The sequence below is a fragment of the Lactuca saligna genome, chromosome 2 (genome assembly GCF_052625555.1).
Source record: "Lactuca saligna cultivar CGN05327 chromosome 2, ASM5262555v1, whole genome shotgun sequence".
Taxonomy (NCBI): Eukaryota; Viridiplantae; Streptophyta; class Magnoliopsida; order Asterales; family Asteraceae; genus Lactuca; species Lactuca saligna.
In genome coordinates this window covers 35819289-35824461 of record NC_136418.1, presented here as the reverse complement: position 1 = coordinate 35824461, position 5173 = coordinate 35819289, and positions in this window count along the sequence as shown.

Here is a 5173-nt window from a genome sequence, read left to right as displayed (position 1 = left end):
ACATTACCCTAAACTATTTTAGTAAATGTAAACTTGTTTTTGGTGGTGTAATGTCTTGCTAATTCATTTACAACAACTAGTTATCAAAAATTACAAAGTTTTATGTAATTTTTTATTGTGTTCATATTCATGTTCTTGTTCTTATGATGTTTTAGATGATCATAGGAATTATTTGTAACCTATTTGGTAGTTTAATTCTTGATCATAATGTGTTTTAATGGAGTCCATAACTTATCCTTAAGTTATGGAAAAACCAAGAGTCACACTTGAGTTAAAACCATTAAGAAAACACAAGAGTTATAAAAAATGAAGAGTCTTCATTTTATGACTCTATTAAACTCATAAGTTACAAGAAATGAAAAGTTTTGAAAGTTACAAAACTTGCCCTCAAGTTTTGGAACAAGTAAAGTTAAGTTAAAACTTTAGTTCCAACCCCTAGAAATTTTAAAAGTTAAAATTCAACCCTTATACTTATATTATGATAATTTAATAATTATATATATATGTATAAGAATAAAGTCGTCTTACCGCTAGTACGCCTCATTCACGAAGCCAGTCTATAAGGTGGGTATAAGGTTGTTGCCTATAAAATGGTGACTTAATGGGTGAATATTCTCACCCACCGCTTGCTTGACTGGTGGAGGGTCGTTAGCCGAACGGATAAGACAAGGACTTATAAATTCTCATTCAAAGTATGATGAATATAATAAAGTAACTAAATGTTTATTAAATTCCCAATCTTAGTTACTTTAGGAAAAATGTGAATAAGGTGCTAATCCATGAAATTACACTTTACACTTTGTCTAAGTCGTTGGTGGAGCGTGTGTGGTTAACCGGCACACTAACTTGGACTTAACAATGTAGGTAAAGGGTGACTTAAGGTTTATTATAGTATCGGTGGAGCGTGTGTGGTTTACCGGTACATCGATTGAGTGATAAACTTTAAGGGTACCCAGTGATTTGCATGGTTACTTCACACCTTGTTTTGTGATCCTCGGCATCCCAGTCACAAAACCTGGAGGGCACTCCCGAGATTGAAACATGCCTTTGAAAAGTTCATTGGATCTCAAAGAATCTAGGAATTTCTAAAAACCAACAAAACTAAATATCTAATATTTCGGTTTTCGTGGTGGAAATTGGTGAATCGTCATTCACCTACCTTTCAAATATGGTATAGCTTAGATTACGGCATACCTCTTCTAAGTTATATTATATTGTGATTGGATCCTAGCCTTAATATTACATTTGGGTGTTTTATTAAGGACTCTCTTAAATCTAAACTAAACTTGTTCTTCTCTTTCAGATGTCTTCAAACAATGCTTCTGGCTCGAATCCTAATGGCTCCTTTACTCTTATGAGTTTGTGTGGGAAAGTCACCTTTGATGGATCCAACTTCAATAAGTGGATCAGAAACATCAGGATGATTACCCGCTACGAGGACAAAGAATATGTCCTTGACAAGGAGCTTAAGGAAATTGACGAGTCCACTGCAACTCCCCAGGAGATCGCTGACTTTCATACTCATGAAAGAGATGCAACCAAGGTGGCTTGCATCATGTTGGCCACCATGACAGCTGAACTCCAAAAGTCTTATGAAGATTTCTACCCTTATGAAATGCACCAAGATTTGATGGAAAGATACCATCAAAGTGCACGACAAGAGAGGTACGAAGTCATCTGCTCCATGATAACAACCATGATGAAGGACGGAGAGTCCGTCACGAGCCACATGCAGAAAATGCAAAGGTATGTGGATCGTTTGCTGAAGCTCAATGTGAACTTTCCTGAGGAGCTTGCAATAGATATCATTTTGCACTCCTTACCATCGTGCTATGATCAATTCCGCATGACATATCACATGAACAAGGAAGAGGTCACCCTCAGCAAACTTCAGGGACTTCTCAAGACCGCAGAAACAGGTCTTAAGGGGAAGTCGGTTGCTATCACTCCTACTCCAGACTCAACTCCGGTCTTGGCAATCGGGCAAAGTCGAGGGAGGAAGAGAAAGAGATCTTCGAAGGGTACCAAGGCTCGGACCCTTGATGGCTCCTCTTCAAGTGGAACCAAGAAAGGTTTCATTACTCCTTCTTCTGACCCAAAAGAGGCTGAATGCTTCTATTGCCATGAAAAAGCTCATTGGAAGCGGAACTGCCCAAAGTACCAGCAAGATGTGAAGGATGGGAAAGTCAAACCCAACCATGCAGGTATTTACACTATCATTTCTAATAACTCACCCCATTCGAAATCTTGGGTCCTTGATACAGGTTGCGGTATTCATATTTGTTGTGACTTGCAGGGACTAGGAAGAAGTGAGAATGTGGAGCAAGGAAGAATAAACTTAATCATGGGGAATAGGAAAGTTACACCTGTCACCAAGATTGGAGTTTATACTTTATCGCTAAGTAGTGGGTTAAATTTAGATTTGAATAAATGTTGTTATTTGCCAGAAATGGCAAGAAATATTATTCCCTTTCATGCATTGTACAAACAAGGTTTCACCTTTTCGTTTGATAATGAACTTGGTTCGATTAATGCTTTCTTTAATAATGTTCTTTATTTTAAAGCATTACCTTGTGATGGTGTGTATGAAGCTGTATCTATTGTAGATAACTTAGGAAATAATGTTTTGTGTATTGATTCTACTAATAATAATAACTTGGATAAAGCATCATTATGGCATTGTCGTCTTGGACATATAAGCAAGAAACGCATAGGCCAACTCCAAAAGGATGGAGTCTTGGAGTCATTTGACCTAAAGTCAAATGATAGTTGCGAATCATGCTTACTTGGAAAAATGACAAAGTCACCCTTCACAGGCTCGTGTGAAAGGGGTGAAGGTTTGTTGGACCTTATACACACGGATGTGTGTGGACCATTCAAACATGCCACAAGAGATGCTAATCGTTATTATTTGACTTTTACTGATGATTACAGTAGATATGTATATGTCTACTTAATCAAGCATAAGTCAGAGACTTTCGAGAAGTTTAAGGAATTTAAACAGGAAGTCGAGAATCAATTGGGCAGGAACGTTAAGATGCTTCGATCCGATCGAGGTGGTGAGTATCTTAGTTCAGAGTTCCTCGACTATCTAAAGGAATGTGGGATTGTCTCACAATTGACACCTCCCAGGACACCGCAGTTGAATGGTGTGGCTGAGAGGCGTAATCGAACCTTGTTGGACATGGTTCGTTCCATGATGAGTCGAGCTTCGCTACCAATCTCATTCTGGGGGTATGCCTTAGAGACTGCCGCCCATATCCTCAATCTAGTCCCTACAAAGAAAGTTGCCAAAACTCCTCACGAGATGTGGACTGGTAAAGTACCTAAACTAGACCACATCAAGATTTGGGGATGCGAGGCTTTCGTGAGACGCGAGACTCATGATAAGCTCGAACCCCGAAGCGAGAGGTGTATTTTCATCGGCTACCCACAACAATCCTTTGGTTACCTCTTCTACAGACCTAGTGACAATGTGGTCTTTGTAGCAAGAAGAGGAGTCTTTCGAGAAAGAGAGTTTATAAGCCAAGGAGACAGTGGGAGGCAAGTTGATCTTGAAGAAATTCAAGAGTCAAGTGGTGAAGGAACTTCAAACTCTAGCCCTCAACTTGAGGAGGAAACTCCTGTTGAGCCAATTGACGAATCTGTACCTCTGAGGCGTTCCACGAGAGTTAGGAGTGCACCTGAGCATTACTATGGATTCCATATTACTGCAGAAGGTGAGACACTTATTAGTGATGAGACACTAGTAAGTCAAGATGACCCTAACAGCTACGAGGAAACCATGGCGGGCCCCGAGTCTACTAAATGGAAAGAGGCTATGGATAGCGAGATACAATCCATGTATGACAATCAAGTTTGGAACTTGGTTGAGAATGTACCAGGTCGAAAGACTGTAGGGTGCAAATGGGTCTTCAAGAAGAAGACCGACATGGATGGTAAAGTACACACTTATAAGGCTAGACTGGTTGCAAAGGGTTTCTCTCAAATTCCTGGAGTGGACTATGATGAGACCTTTTCTCCGGTAGCCAAGATTAAGTCTATTCGGGTTCTGTTAGCCACAGCCGCATTTCATGACTATGAAATTTGGCAAATGGATGTCAAAACCGCTTTCCTTAATGGGAAGTTGGCTGAAGATGTTTACATGAGTCAGCCAGAGGGTTTTGTCAGCAACAAGTACCCTAATAGAGTGTGTAAGCTTGAGAAATCCATTTATGGATTAAAGCATGCACCTCGTAGATGGAATCTTTGCTTTGATGAAAAGGTCAAGGAATTTGGCTTTTCTAGGAGTGAAGATGAATCTTGTGTATATGTCAAGGCTAGTGGGAGTATAGTTAGCTTTTTGGTATTGTATGTGGATGACATACTACTCATAGGAAACGACATTCCAACCCTGCAGGAAGTAAAGTCCTGGCTTGGAAAGTGTTTCGCTATGAAGGACCTTGGTGAAGCTGCCTATATTTTGGGGATAAGGATCTTGAGAGATCGGAGTAAAAGACTAATTGGACTTAGTCAAAGTACCTACTTGGAAAAGGTTCTGAAGAGATTCAGAATGCAAGACTCCAAGAAAGGAGAGTTACCCATCCAGAGTAGCGCCAAGCTGAGTAAGACACAAAGCCCTAGCACTGAGGCTGAGATAGCAGAAATGAGTCGAGTACCTTATGCTTCGGCTGTAGGATCGATCATGTATGCTATGATGTGTACTCGACCTGATGTAGCCTTTGCCTTGAGCATGGTTAGCAGGTTTCAGGGGAACCCTGGCAAGGCACACTGGACTGCGGTAAAGAATATTCTCAAGTACCTACGAAGGACTAAGGACTGGGTCCTTACCCTCGGTGGGAGTGATGACTTGAGAGTTGTAGGGTATAGTGATGCTAGCTTCCAGACTGATAGGGATAATTTCCGCTCTCAGTCGGGCTGGGTCTTTACCCTAAATGGAGGAGCAATTTCTTGGAAGAGTTCCAAGCAAGAGACAGTGGCAGATTCTACTTGTGAATAAGAGTATATTGCAGCTAGCGAAGCGGCAAAGGAGGCTTTATGGCTGAGGAACTTCATTGGAGACCTTGGAGTTGTACCAGCTATCAAAGAGCCAATGGAAATTTTCTGTGATAGTGAAAGTGCTGTTGCCTTAGCCAAGGAACCAAGGGATCACGGGAGATCCAGACACATCGAC